Source organism: Bombus affinis, unplaced genomic scaffold, assembly GCF_024516045.1.
Source record: "Bombus affinis isolate iyBomAffi1 unplaced genomic scaffold, iyBomAffi1.2 ctg00000412.1, whole genome shotgun sequence".
Classification (NCBI taxonomy): domain Eukaryota; kingdom Metazoa; phylum Arthropoda; class Insecta; order Hymenoptera; family Apidae; genus Bombus; species Bombus affinis.
The window spans coordinates 68838-85237 of record NW_026109077.1 but is presented as its reverse complement, the minus strand read 5'-3'; the positions used below and the strand labels follow the sequence as shown (position 1 = coordinate 85237).

Genomic DNA, 16400 nt, shown 5'->3' with positions numbered 1-16400 from the left:
TTAACTGTAAATTTCAATGTTTATAATAAATAATTAAAATCTCTTTCATTTTAATCATTTAAACTACTATAACTTATTACGATTTGCGCTTTGAATAGTTAATCAACAGAGTTCAGTCTAACGAAAAAGTATTCCGTCCACAGCGATCGTCAGCGCTAGACACGCGCCGTCCGTACGGACGACATAGGCCGTGAGTATTCAGCACTCAAAGGGTTTATCGTCTGTGATAAAGCTTTTAGTTTCGAAAGCTCTGTTAAACTCGTTATGGTAAAATTAATAGACACTATAATCTTAACGAATTATCTTTTGTATTCGTAAGAGGCCCGACGATTTCTTTATTATGGGAAAATAATTTCAGCGATATTTTTCGCTTTTAACGCGTTTGCAGCGCGTACGCGTATATCCTTGCCTGTTGCGCGTTATACGTTTTAACGTATGTGCATAATTTTCTATCTACCAAATACGCGCAGCATTTAACGAAGCAGAGCGAAACGTTTGTAAAATTGAAATGTTAGAACGATGTTTCCGATAAAATTCTTTGTTCCCGGCAGGTTGAACTGCGAGACCGATGCGTTTAAAAGTGCAATTTTCGAGGAATTAAACGCACGAAATTCTGAATATTAGTTCCTTCGTTATGCCTTTGTCATATTCGTTTCTATCTTTATCATTATTCGACAGGTTATTCGCAACTCGTGCAACGAAATAGGAGGATATCCATACGTTGATCCAAATTTCTACTTTCAATCATATAATTGGCTTTCTTTTGCATAAAACGATATAATCGAAACGTTATCATAGATATAATCTGGTTCTGGAAAAAATCGAAGAACGTCGTGTGAAAATCGATTTTAATTTAAATTGTCTTAAATATCCTTTAACGAATACGTCGTATTCTTTCGTTCTATTACGTTTAAATTAACAGTTATCGTCCTTTATGTCGGCCATTTCCTTCGTTTACGTTCTTTTTCACTTTCTGCCGTAATAGATCAGCCACGGATAGTCCATTTCGACGAATAGTTTCTCTCGATCGACGTGGAAACCGTCGAAAAGAAAGATTCAGGATATTGTAGCCGTTCGCCGATAAGGAGCGCCATTTACGCCGAAGGAGATCCGTTCTCTTAGAACGTTCATAGAGCTCTGGGTCTTTTCGTTCTATAGGATTAATATAAATCTAGAAATTGTACAGCCCAACTTTAAGTCTATCGCAGCTTCGTTCGAACGACGTTACATCGTCCTGTACAAATTTCGATTCCTCCGATGAAACAGCAAAGTACATTTTTCTGTAATCTTATTATGGCTTGCGAAAGTGTTCGAATAATCATGATCGTTCCGAGGTGACGCGTATCACACGAACAATAGAAAACTCGGAAAATACCGAAAGGTCGGATGTTACCGGCGTTCGTACGGTAAAATCGTAAAATTGATTTCGATAACTTAACATCGTACGTGCGTTTCAGTTTAGTTGACTATTTGATCGATTAAAAGTTCAATTAATCTATTTACTTTGTTCGCGCGGTGCCGGCGTTAAAATTTCGAAAAAAAAACGCGCAGTTAGGAGAAAGCTGGAAACACATCGTATAATACGAGATTCGGATAGCCGAAACTTCACTGAGCTGGCGGAAATTTTGCGTAGGATCGCGTACTATGCCAAACATTTTGAAATCCCGTTAACGCTGTAACGAGACACGACTGTCATGATTATGTTCGTTACATCAGTTGCGACTCTTCAATTTTTGTACTTTCGAGTCTGTCCCTATTTTAGCGATAATAAAACATATTTGTAACGTTGGGAGAAGATTTTTAATCAAGAAAATTGAAACGAAAATGTGCGATCTTTTTTCATTTTCTTCAAAACGAAGGTATCCTCTAACGTTGTAAGAACGTAATTGGGTCGACCCATACATAACTCGAGCTGAAATGATCGAAAGGGCGTAGCAGGCTTTTTTTTTTATTTATTACAAGCGTACAGTTTTGTCAGGTTCAGCCAAATATTAGGTTGCCCCAAAAGTGTCTTTCCTCTACGAATATGTCTTTTACGACAATGCATCTTTATACAAACACGACAGCTAATCTGTCAAATGTCGTGGTCTTTACCTTAATAGAACAAAATGGAACGTACGTAGTTCGATAAAATAAAGGAAACAAGAAACGTCGTGCGTCTATTATTCTCTTATAAAACGAAAGACTCTTTTGTTGTACAACCTGATATTTGAACTATCGATAATTTTCGAGAAAGGTCCTGTAACTTCCATATACATTTTCCGATCCATTTCAAATTTTTCCAATACAATTGTTGGGAATATGATACATTTACACTGTACATGTGAATGTGTGTGTAAGCATCAGAGGACGTCCGGGTCTTGGTTGAGACAAAAGACAAGAGCCAGTCGTTAGAAGTATCTGGAAGAGTCGGTTGACAACAAGCGTGCGTGCGAGTAGGTTTTTGAGGTCTTAAGAGTATAAGATATATGTATAACAGTTGTGTGCTAAATAAAGGGAATTATTTGTATTTCCGAATCCATTCTATATCTTTTCAGCATAATATATTTAAAGAAAAAGATTGATCGTACCTTCTGATCTGAAAAAATAGCTCTGTTTTTATACATTATACATTATACATGTGTATGGGAATTAACTAGTGTCTATATAGTTTCACACTGACAAAATAGTTTCGAGTTACTTGAAAATAGTTGCTTGATTCAAGCAACTGTACGCGTTAACAAAATAGTTCCAACTTACTTGAAAATAGTTGCTTGATTCAAGCAACTGTACGCGTTAACAAAATAGCTTCGAGTTATTTGAAAATACTTGCTTCACTCAACTGCACACATTAATAAAGTAGTTTCAAGTTACTTGAAAATAGTTGCTTGATTGAGGTAACTTGACCAATCTGAATCGTCATAAAAACTTGGAAGGATATTTCAGGCAAAATTACAGGTTCACATTGGCAAAATGATTTTAACTTACTTGAAAATAGTTGCTTGATTCAAGCAACTGTACACGTTAACAAAATAGTTTCAAGTAACTTGAAAATAGTTGCTTGATTCAGGTAACTTGAGCAATCTGAATCATCATAAAAACTTGGAAGGATATTTCAAGCAAAATTACAGATTCACATTGGTAAAATAATAGGTTCACATTGACAAAATGGTTTCGAATTGCTTGAATTCAAATCGTTTGACGAAGCAACATGACTAATCTGAATAGTTTAATTGTCATCTTTATCCAAGACTCGCATAGTCAATCGAGCCATTCGGAAATCACATTGACCAACTCCAAAATTGAAAAGTAGAGAAAAGTAATTACAAGTATCGCAAGTGGTGAGACAATATGCGATAAAAATGAAAAGATGAGCGTGGCATTAAGCTCTAAGGAACTAGAGGTTTTGTGAGAATCAATCGTGTACTTGGACGATGAAATTGCGAAATTGTGAGATTGTCCAAAGATGAAGTTGGTCAATTTGACTTTCGCCAGGCTCGATCGTCACTACGACAGTTCTCGCGTATCGAAACTATCTTGATGTTTGTGTGGACAGGTGAGACGAATGAGCGATCGTGGCGGAGAAGGATCGGGACATTCGGTCGTTACGATGGAAGCAGAGCTACCGACTTTGTTTCGCCGTCGCGAATCAGTCGCCTGTTTTCCTTTTGGAGGCGTGACTAGAATATTACCAACTCGGCGAGACCCAGCGTCCAGAATGTCCGCACCACCGAGCGGTAGAAGAAATACGCACTATCTTCGGTTGGACATTATGGACGACATCGCATACCTAAGAGCGAGGGAGGTAAGGATCTTTCGTTTATTCTTTTTCACTTTCTACCGTAATAGATCAGCCACAGATAGTCCACTTCGACGAATAGTTTCTTTCGATCGACGAGGAAACCGTCGAAAAGAAAGATTTAGGATATTGCAGCCGTTCGCCGATCAGGAGCGCCATTTACGCCGAAGGAGATCCGTTCTCTTAGAACGTTCATAGAGTCGCCTGTCTACCGTATTGGGTCTGCCTCCCTGCTATTCCTTTGTCTATATGCTGTCGATGGCTTCAGCGCTTGAGAAAGCTAAAAAGACCAGATGTGGAGTTTTCCTAGAAGTGGTGACCACTTCAACAAAAATAAACGAAAGATCCTTACCTCCCTCGCTCTTAGGTATGCGATGTCGTCCATAATGTCCAACCGAAGATAGTGCGTACTTCTTCTACCGCTCGGTGGTGCGGACATTCTGGACGCTGGGTCTCGACGATTTGGTAATATTCTCGTCACGCCTCCAAAAGGAAAACAGGCGGCTGATTCGCGACGGCCAAACAAAGTCGGTAACACTGATTCCATCGTAACGATCGAATGTCCTGATCCTTCTCCGCCACGATCGCTCATTCGTCTCACCTGTCCACACAAACATCAAAATAGTTTCGATACGCGAGAACTGTCGTAGTGACGATCGAGCCTGGCGAAAGTCAAATTGACCAACTTCATCTTTGGACAATCTCATAATTTCGCAATTTCATCGTCCAAGTACACGATTGATTCTCACAAAACCTCTAGTTTCTTAGAGCTTAACGCCACGCTCATCTTTTCACTTTTATCGCATATTGTCTCACCACTTGCGATACTTGTAATTACTTTTCTCTACTTTTCAATTTTGGAGTTGGTCAATGTGATTTCCAAATGGCTCGATTGACTATGCGAGTCTTGGATAAAGATGACAATTAAACTATTCAGATTAGTCATGTTTATTATTTTCCTATCCTTATTTTTTATAGACTTAAAACAAAAAACAAACAACAAAGAAATCTACAACATCAATCGGCTGATGAACTCCATAGTTAAGTTCGAGCCACCTCTTGTAAAGAAAGAAATAATACAATGCAAAAGGTGCCAAAGGTACGGCCACACGCAGAAATACTGCAATCATAACTTCCGGTGCGTAAAATGTGCAGGTAATCACCCCACTGACCAACGCACTAAATCCCCGGAAACCCCCGCCAAGTGTATCCACTGTCAAGGAGAGCATCCTGCGAACTACAAAGGATGCTCAGCCTACAAAACACTACATAATATAAAGTATCCAAAACTAAGACCCAAGGACATAACCACACAAGAACCTAAACACCAAAAACTCACCACACCAACAGTATCCTATGCGCAGGCAACGCAAGGAAATGTAAACAACTCGAAAACACACAGTGTACACACAGAAAATACAATTCCCACCCCACAAAACACAGACAACTTTACCAGACTCGAAAAACTTATCGAGAAGCAAACTGAGCAAATTAACAACTTGCTGTCACTACTCACACTCTTCATGGACAAATTCATACGCACAGAAGCAAAATAAAACCAATGCGAATAGCTCTGTGGAACGCCAACGGTCTAGCTCAGCACAAATTTGAACTAGAACTATTCTTAAAACAACAGCAAATCGATGTGATGCTCATATCCGAAACCCACTTCACCGACAAAAACTACCTCAAAATACACGGCTACAACTTCTACCACCCAACACCCGAGCGGAAAGGCCCACGGCGGCACCGGAATCATAATCAAATCAAACATCAAGCACTACGAACTTCCACCATTCCAGAAAGACTACCTCCAAGCAACAAACGTAGCAATAGAAGACTGTCATGGTACAATCACCACTTCAGCTGTATACTGCCCTCCCAGACACTCCATCGCCAAAGAAGACTTTGACAACTTCCTGGACACCCTGGGCAATAGATTCATAGCCGGAGGAGACTACAACGCCAAACACACCCAATGGGGCAGCAGACTGGTTACAGTAAGAGGCAAAAACCTCCTCAACAGCATAATAACCAACAACCTCAACTACCTTACCACATACGAACCCACACACTGGCTCACCGACACAAACAAAATACACGATCTCTTTGATTTCCTCATAACTATAAATATCTCGTCAAGACACGTCCAAATCAATTCCTCGGCTGATCTCTCCTCCGACCATTCCCCCGTGATAGTAACAGTCATTTCAACAATCATCGAGAATACACCTAATGGCTCCATTCATAACCAACACACCAACTGGCAGCTCTTTAGAGAAATCTTCACACACACAACTTCAGCCTCAACTTCACTAAAAACCAATGAAGAAATCGAAGCAGCCACGGAATACCTAAACACGAGCATAATAAACGCTATCCGCTACTCCACACCGGCAATAACGTCCATCAGCAAACACGAATATCCCCAGTACATATTAAAAAAAATAGCAGAAAAACGTAGACTAAGAAGAGTATGGCAGACCCATAGAACACCGGAGGACAAACGCAAACTAAACAACGCAACTAGAAAACTATCCAAAACCATAAAAAACTACAATAATGACTGTTTTCACAAATATCTCGCCAGCTTGTCCCCCACAGCCGACTCCAACTACTCACTATGGAAGGCCTCCAGGAAACTCACGCGCCCCCCACAAATAATACCTCCAATCCGCCGCCCGCAAGGCGGATGGGCGCGTAGCCCTATAGAAAAAGCCAACCTACTTGCCAAACACTTGTCTGAAGTATTCAAACCCTATTCCTCCGTAGCTGCTGCAGACGTTACCGAACACCTGCACACTCCCTTCCAAATGTCCCCTCCTATTGAGCCCTTCACTTCTGCAGAGATTATACAAGCAATCAATCGCCTAAACCCCAAGAAAGCAGCAGGTCACGACCTAATAGGAAATAAAGCAATCAAGGAACTTCCCATAAAAGGAATTGCACTCGTCGCATCAATATTCAACGCTATCCTCCGCCTTCAACACATTCCCAAGGCTTGGAAAATCTCACTAATCACCCTCATCCCTAAACCCGGGATTTAAACCAATATATGAAACCACCTCCTATCGCCCAATCAGTCTTTTACCTACCCTGTCTAAACTATTCGAGAGAATGCTCACGAATCGTCTCCTCCCACTCCTAGAAGAATTGAAAACACTCCCAGACCACCAATTCGGCTTCCGAAAACAACACTCAACAGTAGAGCAAATCCACTGCATAACCCACATGATCAGCCAAACCCTTGAAAAGAAAAAATACTGTTCAGCGGTATTCCTAGACATCCAACAGGCATTCGACAAAGTATGGCATGAAGGGCTACTCTACAAGATCAAAAAGATCCTACCCCATCCATACTACTCCATCTTAAAATCCTACCTAACCAACAGACAATTCATAGTTAAATGCCTAGGCGCCTCTTCCGCAACATTCCCAATAGAATCCGGCATACCCCAAGGTAGTGTCCTCGGACCCCTACTGTTCTCCATCTACACTGCCGACTTACCTATATCAAACGAGGTAACAATAGCAACATTTGCCGACGACACAGCACTATTAGCTACACACGCAGACCCGGCAATTGCCTCATCCACTCTCCAGCGAAGTCTCGACTCCATGGAAAAGTGGTTCCAAAAATGGGGTTTTAAAATAAACGAAAAAAATCCTCCCGTGTAACCTTCACGCTCCGAAAACAAACCTGCCCCCAGGTCACCATTAACAACGCAATAATCCCAAGCAAGGACTCCGTAAGATACCTGAGCATGACCCTGGACAGGAGGCTAACTTGGAAAAAACATATCTCAGAGAAATCAAAGCAATTGAAGGAAAAACTAAGAAAATTCTATTGGCTCACGGGCCGACGCTCCAAACTAAACATACAGAACAAAATAACCCTCTACAAGGCCGTAATAAAACCTGTCTGGACCTACGGAATCCAACTATGGGGAACAGCAAGTAATTCCAACATTGAAATACTCCAACGCTTCCAATCGAAAACGCTAAAATCCCTATTAAATGCACCCTGGTATGTTACCAACGAAACAATCCACCGCGACCTCAAAATATCTACAGTCAAAGATGAAATACACAAGTTCAGAAGCAGATATAACACGATGAACAAGAGTCAACAACCACAACAACCCACTAGTCACCCAACTACTGGACACGACGGACCAGATCCGCAGACTAAAAAGAAAATACCCTCTAGATTAAATCCTTAGTTTCTACTAGAACCAACAATATAAAACTATTATAATCCATGTCATTGTATCACGCCAAACTAAGTTACTGAAAATTCTCAACGAGAATTGATTGTAAATATTCTAATAAATAAAAAAAAAAAACATCTTCTCAATTGCGCTACCAAATACCTGCGGACAAAATTGTTCTTATAAATTTATGAATATTATGTGTTTACGTATTTGAATGAAAAGTGTTTTTCTTCACTTCACTTCAATGTAACGAGACGTGTCTATCATGATTACACCGGTAAAAATTGAGACTAATTTGGAAATATATATATGGAAGCTAGAAGATGCTTATTGCAGACGTACACATAGCAAAAAACTAATGTACAATGTAAAGAGTATTTTTAAACATATGATTGATTAGGGGTAAAAATGCTCCTACTAAAAATATTGTGACTTATTTATACAATACATAATTAACTGTCCAAATACCGATGGTAATCAATAAGCATCTTATAATTCCTATTTACATTTGTTTCAAAAGTTTCTTTCGTTTCATAAGGAAATAATAGATGCACGACACTTTTTGTTTTATATTATTCTATCGATTTATGTATGATCTATTTTGTAGTAATAGAACAAAACGAAAGAAACTTTTGAGACAGCCTAATGCATCTTGAAATTCATGAAAAGCTTCAACAAAATATTCATGGAAAGTTCCTGTAAGCGTACTTTCGTGAGCCGTTATATGTATAATAATTCGTTACAATGTTAGTGATAGCTTGGAAAGTGAACTATTTTTATTATACATCTTTTTACTATCCATATTACGCTCATAGATACTCTAAAACGCCGCGATACTAACTCTTATCTATCATGTTTACGAATGCCTATAATTTGTGAAACCGCTTCTGATTATACGGAAATTTTGCAGTTGCTTGATGAATGAAACAGATTTGTTAAGAGAATCACATGTTATAGATACCTGAACTGTGATTTATTTAATATATCTTTTCTGATTTGTTATCCTGCAACATTTCCATGTTTTACGAAGCTTTAAATTAAATTTCACAAGTTTATTTTCCTTAAGCTAAAGACGATGCTGGTGAAATATTTATTTCTGAAGTAAAAAGTAAAAATATAGCTTACATATTGCTTGTATTTAATCATGTATTACGATTAATCCTGTTGCGATACTCGTATATTTCAGTTAGGCTCTGGTTTTAGTAAACAAGAAAGATGTATAATATCTTAAGAGGATGTTTAGCATGAAATCATGCTAATAAGAAGTTTTTCATGTTTTTCTTCAGGCTTAAAATATTTTTTAATGTTGTGAAAAAATTGGGTTGAAAATGAATAAAAGGGTGCAACAGGGTATTTAAACAAACTAATGTCTCCTATATGAATAAGTCGAGTGATATGCTGTAAATTATTTTCACAAAAAGACACCCATTTTTATTATTGTTTTCTAAACAAAATTCAATATGATTTGTTATACCTGTAATAGGAAGTTTCTTTAACTAACATTTAGTTATCGATCCTATTTTTATTGAAGTTTAACAATACTGTTCAATGTTAATAATTATTAATTTATAAGTGAAGGGTAATTCCAACGAAGAAAGATATCATTTGCAAACAAATAGTTTCAGATGAAATCAGCATTGGTACTGTAAATTTAAGATATTATAAATCTAATATGTATTGTATCGCAAAGCGGGATTCATGATGAAAAATTAAATATAAAAGTCCATGAAATTTCGCAAATTTAAACATCTCAGTTGATACAGCTTTAATAAATGTGGACAAAAGTTTAGTCTATCTTTATATTTAAATAACGCATGATATTTAATTCTACAGTATAATTAAACAAAGATTCGAAGCTGAAAATTTCGAAATATAATTGAACAATATATCGTACAATAAATGTTATATGATGTTCTGTAAAGGAGAATTGCATTTTTATGAAGAGGATCAAAGATAAAAGAGATTTTTGTTGAACGATACGACCGTTTCGAAATTCCATTTTGATCTTGTGTATGTATAGTGTATCTCGTACAAAAGATATTACAACAAGCGTCCAGTCATAATGTGAAACATTAATCAAAATTTCTAATCTCGAGTGTTTCAAGCCCCAGAACTCATCTTAATAAATATAAGAAGAACAGATTAAATTCAATCTTATTTTTCTAATTTTCTCGTTAATAATTAAATATGAGCATCAATCAATCAATAGTTCATAATGCACGGTATAATGCGTGTATAACATTCATCTGATTTCAATTAACTTACGTTTAAGCAAAATAATTATTCGAACTAGTTTATCATTCACATTATTACACATTTTAATTGTATATATATCTAGTACAACATAGAAAGGATGTTTTAGGATTATGAGTATTCCTTTAATTTTTAAGAAGAACAATAAGTATGCATAGTATTTCTTTTATCTCATATTCTAATTTCACCACATTTAATTTTCTAAAGAAAGATGATCCATTTATTTTAGATAACGCAAATCCTTTATTTTAGATATGCAAAGTCAAATATATTTTTGTCAATAAAGACACAAAAAATCTTAGATGTCTAAATGTCAGCTTTAAGAACAGTAGACTTGCCTGCCTTCAAACTTAAATGTCCTTTCCAGTAGTAAAACTTAAAATGACATTAACAACGGCAGTAATATTTACGCCTACAGATGGAGGATATTAGACTTCGATTAAAATACAAGTAGCTCAATAAATATGAGTCTAAGTACGATGGTTAAAGAATAACGATTCGTCATTCTTTATTCCAGCGCTTAATGCTATCCTTCTTTCAACAAATACAATCCTAGAACAATGCCGCTGAAGAGAAATGTTATGCGTGAATTTATTTGCCTTTGCGGGACGAAGGTATATTAAATTATTAAATGAAAATATTAAATGAAAATGAATATGTATAATTGTGTGTATAAAAATTGGTATATGTATGTATGTATAAAATATATATATTTATGTATATATATATATATATATATATATATATATATATATATATATATATATATGTCGGGTTGGCGTTAACATTAGAGTTAGGTTTAAGGGCGTGAAACGAATCCCTATTGGCGCTAGACGTGATCGTTATGCAATAGAGGAGATATTTACTAGTGCAAATATGACTATGATGGAATTGGACAAGTAATCGCGATAATTAGATACTCGAGAAGCAAATGACAATGATCCTAGGCTCAATAACGAATCCGCGGTCAACGGGATGACGAACTTTACCCTTCGTTAGCGTCTAAGTTACACTGTATGTTAGAGCAAGGGGCAATTATTACGTATACGAAAGACAGGTCGATTGCCGATGAGATGGCACTAGAGAGAGTGGCTCTCCGTCGCGGTGACGCTGTCGAAGAAATCTATGATGGGTGTGCCTAAGGGCACGATCATGAGAGTCCCAAGAGATCATCGGATTCGCGGAGAAAAGTCTTCGTTCGAAGGGTGAGGGAAATTGAAGTTGCTGTTAATTGGTCAATTTCCATGTTGGTGGTTAGAGAAAGATATTAGCTGTCCTTGGAAAAAGTTGCTAGCGGGAAGCGTCGTTCGTGGAAGGATAGATTTCTCTTATCTTCCCGTAGTTGGGGCACAGGCTATTTGTCTATTTGAAAGACTTTGTATAATTGAAACTTAATATTCGTAGCCGGTCCTCGCCCAGCTAAACATATACTGTGAAGATGCGTTGGCATCTGGCAATCATCTTACCCGAAGGACAAAGTCTGCGTGTGGCGAGCCACGGGGCAGAAACCATTGAAACGTTTACCGTCGTGCCCTGTCCCAAGTATTTCTTTTAAGAAGAGCTATAGAATTACTTCATGCCTTTGTTAGACAAAACGTTCATCCCTTTGACCGCGACTACGTTCGGCGACCGGTTGTCGCCTCGAGCCCGAGCTCACTATCATAAATCTCAAATAAATACAGTTGGATCGAATGACAACAGTTTCTTAATACGGCTATGGTGAAATCTAAATTTCAATACTAGGGGTCTTCCCAAAGTTCCAAAGGGAACGTTCCGGTATTCTTTCATCTCCGACATATATATATATTATTATAATGACTTATTTTAATAATGACTTAATTTGTATAGTAAAAACAGCTAAAATCTCATGTAAGATTGTTGGGATGTTACGTGATATTTCTGTTGCATCATTGATTATCGTTATACTTTGAAAAATAATTAAGGAAGCGAACAATGCGTGGACGATTATGGTAGTTTTATTAATAAACGAACGTTTAATAGAGAATATGGATTTACTGGATAAATAAATGTTTCATTAAATGTAACTGTTACGTGCAGAATAATATGTTGTTACATGTATGAACTAAAGTTGATGTAATACGCATATTATATTTATGGTTTGAAAGAATTAATAAAATCTGCTGAGATTCAAACGTATGCTCTCCCTTTTATTCTATGAGAATTAAACATTTAGAAGATTTTATGAAAATGCACTAAACAATCAGAAGCATCTGTTTCTCCTTTTCTTTTTCTTTTTTTTTTTTTAAATATGTTGATTGCCACGCGATTTTTATACTTATTTTGACTTGGATAGATAGATTAAAGCGTACCATACCAAGACATTTCATTCTTGCAAAATATTCTAGTCTATTTGCGTACCTAAACACCTAAACACCTAAACACCTAAACACTCAACGTGTTGAAGAATTTCTGTGCAAAACAATTCCATCGCTTTGTCACGCTTAACGGCTCAATCATCGAAACATGTATCATAACGCACGAATTATGATAAAAGAGAAACTGTCTTTCGAATAAAAGCAATCCGTTTGCCAGGTGCGCTTAAGGATGTACAGGACGTCGACGGAGCAAGTGTACGAAATACAGCCGCTGGAGGGTAACAGTTCCGCTCAACGTTACACTCAACAGCCGAAACAACGATTCTCTGAAATGCCTACTCCGTCGGTTTCGCCGACGTCTTCTCTCCGAAAGCGCGTCTCGGAACTGCCAAGAGCCGCGAGTGCATCCGTTTCCGGTGCTGCGGGCATTGTCTGCTCTAATACGGATCTGATATCGATCCTAAGCTCGTTAGCGTCTTCCGCGACGGAAATCAACCGATGCGGCGAGGAAGCGCCGAGTTCGCGGGACGATAGCAAATCAAACTGGCCCGGAAAAACGACCGAACAGAAAGGAAGTCGATCGAAGAGCTTCCGTTCCAATAGCTTCGACGTGTCGACATTGCACGGAGCTAAAAGTAAGCTTAGCGGATCCTCGAAAGCCGCTATTTCGACCTTTATGGCACCGTCGAATTGGTTCACGAAGAGACACCAACCGATGTCGAAGAAGCCGGAAGATTTAGTAACGGCCAGTTTAAGTCTCAAGTTCGATAAATCGAAGGTAGTGAAGGCGGTGAAGGAAACGTTGGATAAAAAGTCCCCTAATAGCGAGGTCAAACACAAAGTTGTATGGGACAACACTAGTGGAACCAAAGTGGACGCTCAGCTAGGTTGTATTTCTCGTTACGATATCGTTTCTTGTTTAAGAGCCATCGTAGGTGAAAGAAGGAATGCAAGAACGCACATATTACGCAAAAATCTATGGCAGATTCAAAGTACAGTACTCGTTGTGATATTCGGTAAAGATAATAAGTTCTCCTATGGAGATTTCATTTTTCAAATTATTCTCGTACAAGTACGTATTTGCATAAATAAATAACACACGGTCTCTGCGTAAATACCCAGGCCAGTTATAAATATTTCAGTTTACCAACGATATCTCAACATGTGGGACACTCACATGTGTGCTACTTCGTGAGCGATGATAAAGGCGCTGGTCAAGCCTTCGTCTCGATTTAACGCGCACGATCTCGAAGGACCTCCTATATCCAATCGCGTCAACCATACAGCAACATCGTGATTTACGTCCTTCGAGGACAGCATCTTTCTGTTCCATTTGTTCACGTTCTCGAGAGATCGTCTGGCATCGCCACGGCGGACCTACGACAACGTTTAATATTTTCTTAATAAAAGCTAGCAAATATTACGAAAATATTATATTTATTATTACATCATGCATTATATACTATATATAAATATTCGTCAATGATAATAAATATATGTGCAAGTAATCGTGTTGTTGATTGTAATCAAATGTAACTTGTAACGCTATTAGTATTTTAATCTTCCTGAAAAATGTTGAAATGTTGATTCGACAGCAGAGAAGAATAGCAGAAATAGAAAAGTAAAAGGAATCGCAAGTGTCGTATATCAATGATATTATCATAGGTCTATAACATTAAATTAAGATTCTTAAGAGATGAAAAAGGTTTAATAGTCGATTATACAGATATTTCGGATACACGATAAATGCGAGGTTTGTCAATGATCCGTGAAAATTGTTTGTTTGGAAATTTGTTTCCAAGGGATCGTTCACGGTTGTCCAATTTAACAAAATGGAACTCGTTGCATTTTATCGACCTAAAACGTCATGCGCAGATATTTTGACCTATATAATTTATATACCATACACTGTACAGATAAGTAGAAAATAAAATAATTGACACTCGCATATGCGTATCTCAGATAGTTACTACTTTAGTTAAATGATTTAATTTAATGGAAATCGCTTACCATAACGTCTCGTTTTTCCGCGTATAAAATCATTCGTACGATCACTAGAATCATGTTGGATTCGAGCGATGGGTCCATGTAAATTGCACTGACCTAGGATTAAAATACGTACGAAAATGTAACAGGCGTTAAAACAGTATTACAGCCTTACAAATAAATTATTATTCAAAACTCTCGTAAATACATCGTATCTTATATAATTTTCCTAAAAAATTAATTTTATTCGTTATATTTATCTTAGGAAATGTACGTTATTAATCTCAACAGCATTGGAAAACCAATTACCGAATGGCTGAAATTAATCGATTACAAAATTCCATTACGGATAAATTATTCGCTGAACTTTTTAAAAGATACGTGTAAGCTTTGAACAGTGTAAACAGAAAATACAGAGCTTCCATCCGAATATACGATCGAGATGTTTGAAAGCAAGTAGCGTACCTTGAAAATACAGAGATACGCATAACTCTGCCCTATGTTTCCCGGCTGCTCGCGTACATATGTAGGAGGAGGTATTCTATATCTAAGTATAATAACAGAATTTCGTTTGGTATTACTTACGATGTTTAAAAGAGCCAAGATATATTGCTGTATTCGAATTCCATGAAAATCTACCACGGAGTAATCAGCAGCTATTCCAAGCTCTAGCCATCGTGGCGGCGAATCCTTAGCAGTTGGTCTTTTCTCTAGAAATGACTTATCTTAGAAATCGACTTATCTTCCACGAAATTAGAAAGTCTACTCGACTCGACTTGATAGCTTAAACGCATGATTATTAAAAGCATAAATTAATATCTACGAGCAAGTATTCGTGGAATAATTATTATGATATAAATAATTATTTCAAAAGTATAATTTCAAAAATATCAATTCGGTATCACCGTGAATTTCATCCTGCAAATTTCTTTAAAATTCTTGACAAATTTTGGTAAACGTATTCCTCCAGCAAATTTGTCTATTTTTCTATTTTTTTACATTAAATTAGGCAAGATAGATAAAGATTCGTGCAATGGACAATATACATATGTGTAATAGACAGGGAATAATAAAATAAATTAAAAACAGCGAAATATAGATGAACGTGTAGAAGATCAAGCGAGAGTGGAACGCAATAGGGAGAATAATTGTAAACCGAGTTCCTTTTAAGGCTGAAGGTAAGCTATTCTTATATTACATGCTGTTATTATTACTTTTGTACACGATAGATTGGAATATCAGTACAATTTCTTTCTTTCAGTAATATTCGATGATTCGTTAATTTATTAACCGCTATATTGTACGTGGTAAGTAGAAAAGCAACGATTGTACAAGAATGGCATTTGGAAAAATATTTGACTTACTTGATAATCTGTTCCTTTGCCATTTAGGACCAGAGAAGTATCCAATTTCCTCGGGATTTGTTATTTTATATAGGTTGGGGTTGATAATCAATCTCGGATCCACTCGGATTGGTTATCACACCTTTTATTTTCTCTCTTATACAAAACACCAAATCACACAGCAAACGTCTAAACTCTCCCAATGCGTCTTAGCAATTAAGGCGTGGTCGACTCCTATGACAAAAGAGCGTCGTTAGGAGTCGTACCAACACAACCCTAGTAACCTTTTAGTAACTAGCGGTCATACCAACTGAGCATTTCTCAACGGGATTTACGTCGATCGATAATTCTTCCACCATTGTATCGTTGTATTCTGTGGAGACATCGTCTTTTTCATCGTATAGAATCAATTTCTCAGCTTTTGGATATTCCACGTCGAAGACGTCACCGGAAAGATTATAAAATCCCTGAACATCGTGGCATAAGGAAT

General features: G+C 37.3%; 1 long non-coding RNA gene across 2 annotated transcripts; it reads right to left on the bottom strand.

Moving 5' to 3' along the window:
* Positions 1-13836: 13836 nt before the first annotated feature.
* LOC126927991 (uncharacterized) lies at positions 13837-16196 on the bottom strand. 2 transcript variants are annotated; one of them, XR_007716127.1, is made up of 4 exons: positions 15932-16196; positions 15153-15277; positions 14592-14684; positions 13837-13958 (listed from the first exon to the last, which is right to left on the bottom strand). It is a non-coding gene; the product is annotated as an uncharacterized LOC126927991 (long non-coding RNA). The 2 variants fall into 2 exon arrangements; XR_007716126.1 differs by lacking the exon at positions 13837-13958 and adding an exon at positions 14268-14438.
* Positions 16197-16400: the final 204 nt, after the last annotated feature.